At 37.5% G+C, this 16982-nt stretch overlaps 1 long non-coding RNA gene across 1 annotated transcript; it reads right to left on the bottom strand.

The window, feature by feature from the left end:
* Positions 1-6153: 6153 nt before the first annotated feature.
* On the bottom strand, positions 6154-13213 carry LOC129534178 (uncharacterized). Its single transcript, XR_008680649.1, has 3 exons — positions 13035-13213; positions 11757-11878; positions 6154-7066 (listed from the first exon to the last, which is right to left on the bottom strand). It is a non-coding gene; the product is annotated as an uncharacterized lncRNA (long non-coding RNA).
* Positions 13214-16982: the final 3769 nt, after the last annotated feature.

Genomic DNA, 16982 nt, shown 5'->3' with positions numbered 1-16982 from the left:
ACTTTGGCTTTGATTGCCTGTGCTTGTGTGACATTATTCAGGAAATCAGCTCAGCCCAATGTTCTGGAGAGTTCTCCAATGTTTTCTTTTAGTAGTTTCATAGTTTGAGGTCTTAGATTTAAGTCTTTAGCACATTTTGGTTTGATTTTTGTATATAGTGAGAGACGGGGTCTACTTTTATTCTTTTGCTTATGGAAATCCAGTTTTCCCAGCACTGTTTATTGGATAGAATGTTCTTCCTTCAATATAGATTCTTGGTGCCTTTGTCAAGAATGATTTCACGTTAAATGTATGGATTCTCTATTCTGTTTCACTGATCTATGTACCATGACATTTTGGTTACTATAGCCCTGTAGTGTAATTTGAAGTCAGGTAATATGATCCTCCAGTTTTGTTCTTTTTGCTTAGGATAGCTTTGGCTATTCTGGGTCTTCTGTGCTTTCATATAAATTTTAGAATTGTTTTTTCTAATTCTATGAAGAATTTCATTGGTATTTTGATAGGGATTGCATTAAATCTGTAGATTGCTTTGGATAGCATGGACATTATAACAATATTGATTCTTTCAATCCATGAACATGGAATACCTTTCCATTTTTGTGTGTCTTCTTCAATTTTTTACATCAGAGTTTCATAGTTTTCATTTTAAAGATTTTTCAATTCTTTAAGTTTGTTCCTAGGTATTTTATTTTATTTGCAACTATTATAAATGTATTATTTTCTTGATTTCTTTTTCAGATTGTCTGCTGTTGGGATATAGAAATGCTACTGATTTTTGTACATTGGTTTTTATCTGGCAACTTTACTGAATTTATCATTTCTAACAGTTTTTTGGTGGAGTCTTTAGTATTTTCCAAATATAAGATGATATCATCTGTAAACCAGGATAGTTTGACTTCTTCCTTTCCAGTGTGAGTGCCCTTTATTTATTCCTCTCATCTGATTGCCCTAATATGACTTTTAGTACTATGTTGAGTAACAGTAGTGAATGTGGGCATTCTTGTCATATCCCAGATGTTAGAGGAAAGGCTTTCCATTTTCCCCATTCATTATGATACTAGCTGTGAATCTGTTGCATATGGCTTTTATTATGCTAAAGTATGTTCCTTCTACCCTCAGTTTTTTGAGGATTTTCATCATGAAGAATGTTCAATTTTATCAAATGCTTTTTCAGCATCAATAAAAGTGATCATACTTTTTTGTTCTTCATTGTGTTTAGATGATATATCACATTGATTGATTTGCATGTGCTGAACCACCCTTGCATACCCGGGATAAATCCAGCTTGGCAATTATGAATGATCTTTTTAACGTGTTGTTGAATTCAGTTTGCTAATATTTTGTTGAGAATGTTTGCATCAATATTCATCAGAGATATTGGCCTATAGTTTTCCTTTTTTTTAATGTGTCTTTTTCTAGTTTTGATATCAGGGTAATACTGGTTTTGTAGAATGAGTTTAAAAGTATTCTCTCCTCCTCTGTTTTTCAGAATAGCTTGAGTAAGATTGGTATTAGATCCTCTTGAAATGTTTGGTAGAATTCAGCAATGAAGTCATCAGGTCCCGGGATTTTCTTTACTGGAATATATTTTATTTTGTCTTTGATCTCACTACTTGTTATTGGTCTGTTCGGGTTTTGGATTTCTTTATGTTTCAATTTTTGTAGGTTGCATGCATCTAGGAATTTATCCACTTAAATATTTTCCAATTTATTGGCATATAGTTGCTCATAGTAGGTACTAATGATTCTTTGAATTTCTGCAGTTATCAGTTGTGGTGTCTCCTTTTTCATCTCAAATTTTATTTATTTGGATCTTTGTTATTTTTTTCTTAATTAGCCTGGATAAGGGTTGGTCAATTTTATTTATCATTTCCAAAAGCCAACTTTTTGTTTTGTTGATACTTTGTATTATATTCTTCATTTCAAATTTATTTATTTCTGCTCTGATCATTATTATTTCTTCTACTAACTTTGGGTTTGTTTTTTTCTTCCTTTTCTAATTTTTTTAAAGATGCATCATTAGGTTAGTTATTTGAAGTTTGTGTGTGTTTTTTTTTTTTTTTTTTTTCAGATGAACTCTCACTCTTGTTGCCCAGGCTGGAGTGCAATGGCGTGATCTTGGCTCACTGCAAACTTCCCCCTCCAGATTCAAGTGATTCTCCTGCTTCAGACTTTCGAGTAACTGGGATTACAGGTGCCTGCCACCAAGCCCTGCTAATTTTTGTATTTTTAGTAGAGACAGGGTTTCACCATGTTGGCCAGGCTGGTCTTGAACTCCTGACCTCAGGTGATCCACCTGCCTCAGCCTCCCAAAGAGCTGGGATTACAGGCATGAGCCACCATGCTTGACCTTATCTTCTTCTTTGATGCAGGCACTTATAGCTATAAACTTGCCTCTTAGTACTGCTTTCACTATAACCCACAGGTTACAGTATGTTTTGTTTCCATTATCATTTGTTTCAGTAAATTTTTACTTTAGCATTTCTTGTAGGATCAATCTGGTGTTGATCCTACAAGATCAACTTTTGTTTGTCTGGGAAAGTCTATATTTCTCCTTCATGTTCAAAGGATATTTTTGCCATGTATATTATTCTGTGGTAAAAGTTTTCCCCCTGTCCCTTCAGCATTTTAAATATTTCATGTCACTCTCCTGGGCTGTAAGATTTCCATTGAAAAATCTGGTGCCAGATGCATGGGAGCTTCACTGTATGTTATTTGTTTCTTTTCTCTTGCAGCTTTTAGGTTCCTTTCTTTATCCTTGACCTTTAGGAGTTTTATTTTTAAATGCCTTGTGGCAGTCAGCAGCTGGCAAGGCCAACCAGGCTTGTGTCCTTCCCTTCAAGGTGGTGAGTTCCTCCAGGCACTGAGTGGGCCCAAAGGTGCTGTCCAGGAGCAAATCACTGGACTCAGAAACCTTAGAAGTCTACCTGATACTCTACCATACTTCTGTTCAGCTGGCATTCAAACTAGGAGATGCAGTCCTTCCTACTCTTCCCTCCTCTTTCCACAGGCAGAGAAGCCTCACTCTATGGCCATCACCACCACAGGCCCATGGGGAGTACTGCCAGGCGACTGCAGATGTTCCCTTAAAGATCCAAGGACTCTTCACTCAGCTTGCTGCCTGGCCTGAGACTCACCCTTCAGGGAAGTGAGCTCCCCTATGGTCCAAAGTAGGTCCAGAAATGTCATCCAAGAGCCAAGTCCTGGAATTGGGGACCCTAAGAGCCTGCTTGGTTCTCTTTCCCACTCGGTGGCCAAGCTAGTACCTAAGCTGCAAGACAAAGTCCCCTTACTTTTCCCTTTGCTTTTCTCAAGCTGAAGGAGCCTTCCATTGTAGCCACCACAGCTGGGAATGTGCTAGGTCTCATCTAAAGCCAACAAGTCTCAGAGTCTCATGCCAGGCCCACAGCATACTACCTGGGTATTGCTACTTGTTACTCAGGGCCCAAGGGCTCTTTAGTCAGCAGGTGATAAGCCCTGTTAGGACTGAGTCCTTCACTTCAAGCCAGCAGGTTTCCTTCTGGCCCAGCGTGTGTCTAGAATTGTTGTCCAGGAGCTAGGGCCTGAAAAGGGTGCATCATGACTCTAACTGGTCCTTATTCTACTGTGGCTTACCTGGTAGCCAAGGTGCAAGGCAAAATCCTCTTTACTCTTCTATCTCCTCTCCTCAAATGAAGGAAGGGGGTCTCTTTTGGAGCCACAAGCTGTGCAGCCTGGGTAGGAGAGGGGTGGCTCAATTAATCCCTTAGCTGACCTAGCTGGTGTCTCAATAGATTATGTGTCCCCCAAGTTCACTGGCTGAGATCAGTTTAACTCTAGGACTCACCTAGGAGTTGCAGTCCTTGTGGCCTAGGCTGCCTTTCAAGTTTATATAGGGCCCCAGAGCATTTCAGCCCACCGTGGTGTGGCTTGCCAGAACTCAAGTTCCAACCACTGAGATGAGCAATTCCCCTCCAGCTAGGGCTGGTTTAAATACTCCTTCCTTGGGCAGGCATCAGATGAGTTCAGCCCGGTTTTTCTTTCTGCTGTGGCAGGGAAGCACTGAGGTCAATTCAATGTCTCACAATTGTTGTGCTCTCCCTTCCCTGAGAGCACAGCGTCTCTCTCTCTCTCTCTGTGCCATATGTCTGCTGCCAGGGGGAATGGGAAAGGGGTCAGTGATTCAAGACTACCTTTCCTACTTTTTTCAGTGCTCTTCCAGTGATATGAAGTTAAAACCAGGGATTGAGTGCTCACCTAATTTTTAGTTCTTCTGAAGATGTTTCTTTTTGTGTGTAATATTTGTTAACTTGGTATTATTGCAGGAGGTGATGATCCGTGGAGCCTTCTATTAGGCTGTCTTGTTCCTCAAGTCATCTGAATTGAAGTGTAAATAAATAAGATGGGCATCTGGGGAGAGTGATAGGTCATCTGTATTTCTTTCCCCTTGTATCTAAAGCACGTATTCATTCTTTCAGTACATATCAATTTAGTCTCAGATTTTGCACAAGGTTTTGGATATAAAGCAATGAAAGATAGACAAATAGTTTGTGTGAAAATTGGTGAACACACCATGTGCAGTGGCAGCATTTAATAAAGACAGCAGGGGGAAGCCAAGAGGCTTCCTGGAGATGAAATCTTAGCTGAATTTTGATGGCTGAAGAAGAATCTACCAAGTAACGTAGAATGAGGAAGGGATTAAAGGCATTCTTGGAAAATAAACAGCATATGCCAAGCAAAGAAGACACTTGAAGGAATTTGAAATGGTATTCTGTAGCTAGAAGGTGGGATGCACCAGGAATGGCCATGTCAGGCTGGAGAGAATGGAAGTTAGCCACAAGGAGAGAAATGGAAGGATTTTGAAGAGTATATGAGTTTTCTAAAGGTCATTCCAGTAGCTTTCAAATGATGTACCTAAGAGGGCTGAAGATGAGGAGACCCACGTAAAAATTAAGAGGAACTAGGCTAAGAGAGTCTGATAGAGATGGTGGGTATGAATCTGAAAAAGAAGAGGTAGAGCTGCCAGTTTTGAGTGATTGATTTTTATCTGGGCAATGAGTACAAAGAGCAGTTTTAGATAGCATCGAGATTTGTATTTGGATTATTGACTTACTTCTTAAAAGAAGTATTTGCAATTCCTCCCTCTATTTTCTCACATTATCCTCATTCCTCAACCCACTGAATTCTAGATTCTACCACTAATCTATTGAAATAACTCATACTAAAAACATATCTGACTTCAATGTTGCTAAATGCGATGGATCTTCACTTTGCAGCTGGAATCATTTGATTACATCTGCATCCTTGGAGCATCCACCACCTACAGTATCTGTGATAACCTATTTCCCCGAGTCTCCTTCTGCTCTTGAATCTCTCTTATTCTTAACTTCAGTCTCATGTATCCTACTCCCTGTAGGACTCAGATTTCTCTATGTTACCACAAATGAACGTATTGAATCCTAATTTCACCATTTTCCCATCTGCCTTTCCTCCCAAATTTAACCCTATTTCTTTTTCAGTGTTCCCTATCTCAGTAAGTATTTCCACAGCTAGTCTTAGTTTTCCAAGCCTAACACTATTTATTATTATTATTAAATGCTTCATTTCCCTTGAGTCCTATATTCAACCAATGACCATGTCCTATTAATTCTAGCTCCTAAAAATTCTCTCTATTCCCATTGCCATCAACCCGATACAAACCGTCATCAACTCTTTTAATAATCATCTAATTGCTTGAAATTGCCTTTGTCCCTTTTCATTTTGTTTTCCAGACAACAGTGTGTTTCTTTTTTATTGCAAATCTGATTATGTCACTCTGTTACTGAGAACGTTTCAGTGGTTTTCTGTTACATTAAAAATAAAATTCACAACTGGTAACACGACCAGTGCCAACCTTGACTATCTTTCCACTGCCAACACCTCCACCCCTGCCTGGTATAATTATCCCCTTAAGATGTTGGTCTTTAACATTATGGAGGCAACGTATTTCCTATAGTTGACTAATCCAATATGGGGTCAGGAAAACAGGTTAAAAAGTCAAGGAGTTCGAAGGCCAAGAGCATAAGAGGTGAAGGTAATGTTATCTGTGTAGATACTAAATTTACACAAGATGATGGCACGAATTAGAATAGAAAAACAATAGTTCTCCATGAATTTTTTTTTGGTTTGCTTTATTGATAACAATAAGTTTGTTGGTAAGAATTACACAGAACATGGAATAATAGAACAACAGATTTTGTGAGCTAACATACCAAGTTTTATTCAAGGAAAAAAAGTAATGGTTTAGTAAAAATAGTAGGAAGCTAATACAGGCCAGGGTTTATTAAAATTCTCATTCTGGGCACAACTCAGAGGCCACAGAATATTGCAGGAGGAGTTAAACCTCTGAGTTCAAGACCTGATTTTATACCTCACTTTTCTTCTTATGTTGGGTATTGAAATTTCTGAAACTCAACATTCTCCTCAATAAAATAGCAATTATGCCAGTTTCCACGACTACCTCACAGAGACACAATGAAGAATAAATGAGATAATGTGCATAAACAGACTCTACGTACCTTAAAACAAACTCTATGTGCCTTAAAAGCTCTATGACCTTGGGCAACTTATTTTCCTTCTCATTCTCATTAACGTGAACTACCTCAAATAATTTCTAAGGTCTTTTCATCTCTATAGATAAAATTTATTGTTTTTTATTATCCAGGAGTTGTTTAAGAGGTAGAAATTGGTTAAGAAACTATCATCAAATGCTTGTGTCCACCATCATCTATTGGGGCATTCTAAAGAAATGGGTGAATAAAGCATGGCAATAAAGCCATGGGAGGTGTAAGTGGGAGCACCTCTCCTGTAGGCTTCAGAGTGCATGCGTGCTGTCCTTTGCAAGTTACTTTTCATGATCAATCAGTTTTTGCAGTCTATGTCTTCTCCTACGTCAGCCAAGTCCTGGCTTACAACTTTCCATCACCCCGTCCACAGGGCAACCATGACCCTCCTGTTATCCAATTGGCATTCCGGCCCAGGCAACATGCAGTAGACAATTAAGGTCACCCATTCCATAACTGGTGTCACGAAATGCAGAACTCAGCACCTGAAAAGAAATGAACACTAAGATTGTATCTGAAGAAAAGCTAACGAGCAATATGTTGTCTGAAACTAAAGACTGGCCATGCATTTAAAGAAGCTCCAGGCCTGAATTACAAAGTAGCTTGACAAGCTTTGTGTCTCCTAAACCCCAAAGCATATGTCTAATGCTCCAAGCAGGGAATTCCCATTCTGAGTAATCTAACCCACTTTCTATTTTTCATTCCCCTGGGTCAAAGAGAGTCCTTCACGAAACATAATTCTTGTTTATAGGTAACTGTTGCTTTAACAAATTATTAAGATTATTGAATTTATTTTTTCAAATTTAACATTCAGGTGGAAAATGTCTGAAAATTTGGTGTATGTTGAAGGTTTCCTGATTCTTGTGTTTCTGTTTCTATTGTTTCTGGCAAAACACTCAACCCTTGACAGTTGGAGAGTCATTTAATTTATCTAGCATAGCTTCAGAAAAGCCAAATAATAATGCTATCAAAATGGACTTCCACTGACATGCTGAAATTATGTTAATGAGGTTTCCAAGTCAAAAGATTACAACTACTCTGATGGACTGTGCAAATGAGGTGATTGTTTCTTACATTTTGTATTTCATGTTTGGCTATGTAAAACAAGTAGCAAGTAGCAATAAGGAATTTAATTATATTTTTTAGTAGTGGAGTAGCAGATTGCTCTCTCTCCCATTATAGATGAACTGTATTTTCAACATGTATCTCTCCATGCAAAGATTATACAGTGAAAACTCTAAGATATTGGCATTTCCTGTTCAATTTAAGCCCCGGTAATATGATGGGAATAAAGTCGTCTTAATTCCCTTTCTAATCACCTAGTCTAGGAGAAAGAGGGTTATAAGATTAAAGTCACTGCTGTCACGCAATATTAAGATATTCACATGTAAATTACATTCAGAACATATATCTGTCTTATGCTCTGGGCTGCAGCAAAGAAAACTCTTTCCAGTGGTTAGGTAACTGGACATTACAGAAAATAGGTTATGGAGAATACATATGAATACAAATCATTGGGACAGATATCGATGGAAGCAAACAGAAAAGTCCCCCACATTTACGGAACTTATATTCTTTCAGAGAGACACAGATAACAAATAAATAAAAGATAAAGCATGAAATTCTTCTTCTGGCCAAGATGAAATAAAATAAAATCAATTTGTTCTCCCATTTGAAGCGATCATAAAATGGAGAAAATGTGTAAAACAACAGTTTTCAAGACACTGAGCATCAGGCAATGAAAGAGAGTGATCCCTGAAATCAGTTAATTTTTTCCTCACTGAACTTTTTTCTCTAGCAGTTTAAAATATATTCAACTGATTTTTAAAGTTGTTATTCTTCATTTATTCAACAAATTTTAATAAGCATCTAATATGTGTCTGACAATCTTCTAGGTAGTAATGATATAGCATTGGAGTAGCAGACAGACAGTAAGTAAACTGTGTTGTATGTCAGAGACAATAAGTGTTATAATAAATAAGGTAGGAGTTTGGTTGTCTGTGGACAGAGCACTTGCAATTTTAAATGAGATCATCAGAGAGAGCTTGGCTTAGAAGGTGACTTTTGAGCAAAGTTGTGTAGATTGTCAAGGAGAAAGATATACAGGTATTGGAGGAAAAGCTGAACTAGAAATGGGAGTAAGAAAAATTCAGTGTGGTCCAGACATCCTATGGAATTACAAGCTGCTCTTCACACCCTCACTCACCCAAAATGCCAAACACTTCCGGCCAACAGAGGGTCTGAGAGATTTTTCTCCCCTTGCAGACAGCCAGCCACAAATGAGCTTTAGAATATGGAATTAGCGGGATAGAACCATGACATGCCAAGTGCTGGGAGTCAACCTTAGTCATCCTTGGGTTTGATGAGTTACTAACTGGGAAATACTTGTGATTTGTTATTTTCTTCCATTCTTTACCGTTCTATCACATGAACATCCAAGTCAAACTTCCAAGCTGGGTTAAGAAACTAGAATTCCTGGGGCTATGGCCCAGGCTCTTACTAGCTCTGACATTGGGAAAGTTGGTTAAGATCATTGTGCTTCAGTTTTCTTATCTGTAAAGTGGGGAAAATACATGAATTAACATATGTCAAGTGCTTAGTGGATTGTCTGTCACATGTAGAGTACTATAAAAATGTTCATTGCTAAAAGTAATAATAATAAACTTGAAATGAAGCCCTAGGAAATGGTTTTGCTAGATGTAATGGTTTCTAAAGGTGAACAGTCAAAATAAATGGAGACATTTTTTAAAAAAGAAAGAAAAATGGTATATGAATTCCATGAAGTTTCATACTATAGAATGTATGGTTCAGTGTAGAAGCAGGCACACCTCACTGACTCACAATTCCTCTGAATGTGAAAAAGAGAATGTTGGGGAAATAAATGGAGGAATCTCAAAAGAATCCTATATAAAACTTCTAATTTGGCAAGGTAAAGACAGGCAGTAAGGCAGGCAGCCAAGACAAGCAAATTCAGTGCAACAGGGATTTCTTACAGGCTAAAATAAATCAACAAACTGTGTGGTGTGGCTTCCTTCCAGAGCAGGTGTCCCCCACAGGCGACCAACACAAAACAAAGTTCTGGAGAAAAAAACCTATCTTAGGGTAATTTTTTTTTTCCAGTACAGGGGGCCAGAGACAGAAATCCATGGTCCTAAACCCACTGAAATAAGAAAAAGAACTAAACAACTTATCAAAAATAATAAGAATTTGCTTATTGAGGGTAATGGTTGAATGCTTTGTCACGAACCATCCCCACTCCTCCAACCCCTGCTGAACTGTTCCAAGAGTGACTAGAAAAGCTATTCAGAATATTTACATACAAATGAAAAAAATACATTGGAAACCATCAGAAAGCTACTAAGTCATCCAGGACTTGAGAGGACAAAGATCTTGGAGAAAATGAATGCTCTTTTGAAGAGGCCTAACATTATGTACTGCTTTTTCTGTGGCAATCTGTAAGTAGCTAGGTAGACTGAGAAACTAATCAGAAGGTGGCAGTGAAGAGACAAGAAGCTGAGCAGAACTACTGCAAACTTCAAGGGGCTGAGAAGACAAAACCTGGAGTTCAGGCCACACAAAGTAGGAAGGGCCCTGGTAAATACCCTAGTCATCCAACTAGGACATTAGAAGAGCTACACTCTAAGGATAAGGATAACTTGAAATGAACAACCATCATGAAAAACTCAAAACCAGTGTTCAACCACCTCATGACTGGTGTTAAGGTACTCTTTCTTACTGTAACTGCCTACCAGAAAGAAATTGCTTCTGTCAATGAAGATGATCTCAGCCAGAGATTCAGAATATCTCTGTCCTTTTTTAACCATTATATCTGGCATTTTCAAAGAAAAATTACCATAAGTCAAAATGAAATAAACAAAGGCCAAGAGAAACAACAGAAAATAGAAATAGTCCCACAGGTGATCCAAATATTGGCTTGCAAAATGTGAACTTTAAAATAACTTTAATTAATATATTCAACATATAAATACAAAAGAAGAATTTCACCAGCAATCAAAAAATTCTATAAAAGAGAAATTACATAGAAATTCTTGATATGAAAAATATAATCAGTGAATTTAAGGACTCAATAGATGGGTTTAGCCATAGATTAAAACCAGCTGAAAAGAAGATTAGAGGATTAGTTTACTGAAAGATAGGCCAATAGAAAATATCCAGACTAAAGGACACAGAGGGTGAGAAAAGATGAAAAACACACACAAATAAGTGTAACAGCCATATGAGACAGGGTTTGGCAAACTTTTTAGGCTTTGTGGGCCATATGGTCTCTGTCATGATGACTCAACTCTTTAACTGTAGCACAAAAGCAGCATAGAAAATACGTAAATTAATGGATATAGCTGTGTCCCAGTAAGCTTTGGTGTATTTTGGAGTAACATTACCAACAAAATCCACATCATCTGTAGGCTGAATTAAAATTTTATAACAGACTTTCAAAATGACTGGTTTTGGTCACATTTTGCCAAGAATTGAAGATATCCTTAGGGAGGAAAGTATCAGCCTTTGAGACATGCATGGTTTAATAAAAGAAGACATGCAAGGTTTAATAAAGCCCATGTAATATTTTAGAGATGGCAGGACTCAGAGACTGAGAAGTGCCAGAGATTAACTGTATGGTTGCAAGATATAGTATTTGGAATTAATTGAATTGAATGCTCCAAAAGCATCTACCTCTGAGGAAAGATACCTAACAGCCCTCAAAGAAAAAGACAGTGAGGTAGAGAGATCACTGGGGTAATTATGTTGAGCTAATAACTACAAGATGGCAGAGAGATGATATGCTCTATATATGTTCAGACTAGCAAGATGTTTATAGCAAACCAATACTCTGATATAGAGCTTAGAGAATCAGAAATGGCCAGATCAAGTCAATTTATAGTCAAGAAGACAGACCAAATTTATACCTCTCTCATCTAAGTGAACCTAATTCAGTATGAACACTGAAACATAACTGCTTTCAGGGAACAAGGACTGAATATCATTATAAGAATGGGAGCACAAACCAGGTGTAGTGGGTCACGCCTGTAATCCCAACACTTTGGGAGGCCGAGGTGAGTGGATCATTGAGGTCAGGAGTTTGAGACCACCCTGGCCAATATGGCAAAACCACATCTGTACTGAAAACACAAAAATTGGCAGGGCAGTGATGGTACATACCTGTAGTCCCAACTACTCGGGAGGTTGAGGCAGGAGAATCGCTTGAGCCTGGGAGACAGAGGTTGTAGTGAGCAGAGATAGCACCGGTGCACTCCATTCTGGGTGACAGAATGAGACTTTGTCTCAAATAAAAAAAAAAAGAGAACAAACAGACTTGATAAGCTAGAGACGAAAACAGATACAACTCTACTCTCTCAAGTTTACTTCTTGGCAAGAAAATTTCACCCCAAACAAACATTTTGTCAGAATTAACTGGGTCTGACCTGGTGATGCTGCTACCTCCTTTGCTAGATGCCTGGCAGAGTTGGTCACCAAAGCATTTTTGCAAATTATATTTTGTAGACCCCAGCATGTGGGAAGTAGTTTTAGTGACAAACCCAAGACTACATACACAGAACATCTTCGTATTCTCTATGTTCTTTAGGTTATGGCAAGGAAACACAGATTATGAAAGACTGCGCGTGAGGAAAATTTATTAGCAAATATATTGTTTGGCTTCCTATAGAGGAAAGATCATGTAGGTAGATACTGAAATGGCAAAAAGTCTCACTTAAGCACAATCCCTTTAAATCTTGACGTTAATATATTTTCCTCATTAAAGCTACAATTTCCCTTGCTGTGTTATTTTGTTTATTTGTTTATATGGTACAAGAACAATAAAACATATTATATCCAGAATTTTTGCAGTGGGGCTTCTAATCTCACAGCTGGGGTAAATCTAGTGGAAGGTTTGCCTTTACAGAGCAGCATTAAGCTAAACAGTGTGTTCTGGTTATCTGCTGCTGCATAAAAAAACTGCTCCAAAACACAATGGCTTAAAAAACATTTATTTTACTCATAAATCTGCAATGTGAACATGGCCTGGGGGGAACTTCTTATCTCTGCTCTACTTTTTAGCTGGAATGGCATGAATCCTGGGAACTGGAATCAACTGAAGGCTACCTTACTCACATGTCTGGCAGTTGAGTACTCATCTGTCTGGATTCAGCTGGAACCCCCACTAAATCTGTGAAAGGTACACCTAGCCTCAGAAGTCAACCATGATTATTTTGGGAGGTGTTGGGAGATGCTTCTCCATAGTCTCTTGTGTTTCTGCATGTCTTGTGAATAGAGGCTCTGACTGCCTTTGGTCTAGGCTATCTTTTCAAAAATGCTTATACAGTCGACAGCATTGAAATATACAGTGGACACTCCCGAGAAATGAGCAGTCATGCTTATTACTCAATATAATAAAAGATAATGACTCCCTCCAAAGGAAAAGAAGACATGCATACTAACCTTTTCTAAAAGATTTGAGTTCTCTAAGCTCAAGTTTCTTTCCTATGTGTGCAGATGTCACCTGATCCTCTTTTTGCCTCCCTGGGGGAATTAGAATTTAGGTAATTAGGGGACCAGAAAATGCTGATACTCTGGCTGTTGTTATTGTTGTAATAAAATTCTTTTCTAACTCAGGAGGCTTCAAGCAATCCTAAAACTGTAGCAGGCAAACTCATTAGCTTGAATGTAGAGTAAACTCTCAGATCTTTTCTATTTTTTTCATGTTAAGATGGTTCTATATTCAAAGAAAGGCAATTGGACACCCTTTTGATGGGAGTGGTATATTAAAAAATTCAAAAATATTTCAAATCATCACAGAATCCATACCAGAGAATATTGGAGCTTATCTCTCACAGATGTTTCACCAATGCATAATAAGGGGAATAACTGGGCAGATGTTCAGCCAGAGAGGGAGGGAGGGAAACTCAATGGAAAACATGGCTCAAAAAGAAGCCCAAAGAGTTTGAATATTTTGGTGTGCAGGGTATGAAATAGTTCTGAGAAAAATACTTGGGTAAAAATTTATGATTAATTCAATACTTTGAGAGGCTAAATTTTGCCTTGTGCCTAGTGCATGAACCAGGGCAACAAAACGTGTTTTCACCCTGGAAAATACAGCCTGAACCAAAGGCAATCAGTGCCTCTATTTATAAGACATTTGGGAAGTAATATAAAACACATGTATCCATTTTCTAATCAGCTAAACCTCACCCTCGTATGATCCAAAATATTTAACCATTAAAAAAACGCTGTTTGACTGCACATCTGTGTGCTTTTTAGAAACAGATGATTCTAAACATAATCCACCTTTCCATTAATGATCAGTCACCATTATGACTGCCAATGTTGTACTTTGGTTTCCAGTTCATTTTTGTGGTCAGGTTGTCACCTGTCATTTCCGATATCAGTATGCCTGCTTCTCAGAGGCTCCGCTTTTCCAAGTAACAGCTTTCAAATTTCTACAGCCCAGAAGATAAGATGACAACACTTGTAAATGCTTTAGAGCTTTGGAAACACATTGAAACATATTAGTTCTTTGAATCTCCACAAAATGCTATTCTTGCAAGAAAGAAATTATTATCTTTATTATGTAAGAAAAAAATCAGGGCTTAGGAAAGGTGAAAGTTTGTCACAAATTAAATGATCAGTGAATAAAAAAAAAGAAAAGAAACAAAACTTAGAGCTTAAAACATATAAACCTTATTTTGGTGCTTTTTCTACTATATCGAGCTGCTCCTCTAGAGGATTCCACGTTGGGGGAGAAAATATTATATTCCTCAGGTTTTATAGAAGCAAAATACTACTTTTCTTTCATAGTTCTCTAGTGAGCTCAAAACGGCTGGAGTTGCAATGCCAGAAATTCACATTTTGCCATGATGCTAATATTACATTAGGAGTGAATAATTAAAACAATCATTCTTTAATTTTACACCATCAAATTGTCTTACATAGGACATAATGACATCTATATGTCTTTCCAGAAAGACATAGATCCAGAATTTCCCTTCCAGAAAACCTCATCCCCACTGCATAATAAGTACCAGAATTTTCCAAATTTTCCAAACAGTAAAGACTATTGTCCCTATAGAAAGAATGTCTCAGGGCCAAGCAACTGAAAAGCATCTGTATCCCTAAGTAAAAGTTTATATATTTTTGTTCCCTGGCATCAGTTAGTCCTGCCCAATGAATCCTTCTGTGGCAGAATGAAGGAATGCACAAGAAGATCAGCAAAACTTTGGAGGCTAAATGATTAGAGAATTCTATTTCTCACCAAGCTAAGATTCTTCCCTCCTGAGACCATGCTGAGGATAGATTTAAATGTTAATACTGGAATCTCACAGTATATTGATCTATAATACATTTTCTATAATTGTGCACAAGTAAAAACCTCTAGGCCAGGTGCAGTGGCTCATGCCAGTAATCCCAGCACTTTGGAAGGCCGAGGTGGAGAGATCATGAGATCAGGAGTTCAAGAACAGCCTGGCCAACATAGAGATGGGGCAAAACCCCATCTCTATGAAAAATACAAAAATTAGCTGGGTGTGGTGGCGGGTGCCTGTAATCCCAGCTACTCGGGAGGCTGAGGCACGAGAATTGCTTGAAACCAGGAGGCAGAGGTTGCAGTGAACCGAGATCATGCCACTGCACTCCAGCCTGGGCAACAAAAGCAAGACTTCATTTAAAAAAAAAAACAAAACCCTCTGAAGTGTGGTTTCTTACTCTCAAATAAACTTGCCTTCATAAATTCATAAATTTTAAAAACAATTAAATGTTATTATAAACACCATGAATTGGTTGACATTTAAGCCATTATTAAAGAGAAGCTTCTGGTGCTTACAGAGGCAAAATTAGGCATAACTCACTCTCAACATTCCTGCTTTACCTAAGTTCTTTCCCCCGCCATCTTATTTTTCTAAAAACCGTAATTGCCCATGCCAAAAGCTGATGTTTAGTCTCACATATATTCATAATACCAGCATTAGGTTTCCTTTAGTCTATTAAAAAATAAACTTAATTTTACTAAATATTAGTTCCGATAAACATAAAATTATAATTTCAACTTTACAGACAAACATTCTTAACCCTTCACCCACCCACTCATCTCCCTACATCAGGCACTGACCACCAACATGAGCATATTTTAGCTACTTCTTAATATCTTCATAGAGTAGAATTAATCTGGCTCTTAAGTAGAGACTATCTCATTCAAGATGGTACCTAACTAAAAGTAGAGGTTTATTACATGATGTAACAGAAAGTCCAGATGAAAGCAGTTACAAAGTTTATTTTTTCCACAGCCCAGAATTGTTAGAGCCTTTGGCTTACTTGCTATGATTACAGAACGGCTGTCAAAATTTTCACCATTTCATCCTCCCAGGACAATGTCCAAAAGCAGCAAGGAAGAAGGTATTTCTTTTCACTGGTCTCTCTTTTTTTTATGCTTTAAGTTTTAGGGTACATGTGCACATTGTGCAGGTTAGTTACATATGTATACATGTGCCATGCTGGTCTTAAAATAGTAAAACCATTCCAGAAACATGTAGCACTTCTTCCATCTCATTGGACTTAACTATCAGGGATACCAGAAAATGGACATCTGGACTTTTTCTGCCTCTATGGCGGGTGGCAAATTCTGTCAGAATGGAAAAAGCAGGAGAAAATGGCCATTGGGTGAGCAATCATTGATATCTGCCATAAAGACAAACACATCTTCTTATCAGACTCCATCCATTCTCATGAGTTTGCTATTTCAGGTTTTCACTCTGGATTTTATCTTAAAAGCAAATAGGTAGAATATTATCTTTTTAAATGCATTATTTCTTCCCAATAAATTTGAGAATTTTTTCCAAATAAATAAGTTTATTTGAGAATATTAAATATATTTTTATAGTCTAAACATGTTAATGTATTTCCAAAATCAATTGTCTAAGTATTTAGTCACTATTCAGAGTATGCTAAACCCAAATTAATTGCCTCAGTATAGAACAAGAGAACCTATATTCATTCATAAAACATAGTGAACATATCATCCTTTTGTTCTATTAATATTTAAAATGAAAAATACTATTTTAGTAGTAATATTACTCATTCTCAAAAATAAATCTAGCTGTCAAGCCTGACTTGAAATATCTTTAAGTTTTTGTAGGCACCACAAACTTTATATAGTTGGTATGAAAACAGGCAGAAAAATGTAGAAAAAGTAATGATAATCTAGGGTAGCAAGGAAAAATTACTAATAATCGAAAGCAAACTTCACTGTAAAAAGGGGTATTTTGCTTCTTTTCTGATATGACTAAGAAGAATTTCACTTATTGAATTTCTATGATGCCATGTCTTTTTATATTGTATTATCTTAGTTACTGAAAGTGCAGAAGGACCAATAAAACAGAATTTGAAGCCAAGTTGTAT

The sequence above is a fragment of the Gorilla gorilla genome, chromosome 5 (genome assembly GCF_029281585.2).
Source record: "Gorilla gorilla gorilla isolate KB3781 chromosome 5, NHGRI_mGorGor1-v2.1_pri, whole genome shotgun sequence".
Lineage (NCBI taxonomy): Eukaryota > Metazoa > Chordata > Mammalia > Primates > Hominidae > Gorilla > Gorilla gorilla.
Note: the sequence above shows the minus strand (reverse complement) of the source record. Positions and strands in the feature narration are given on the sequence as shown.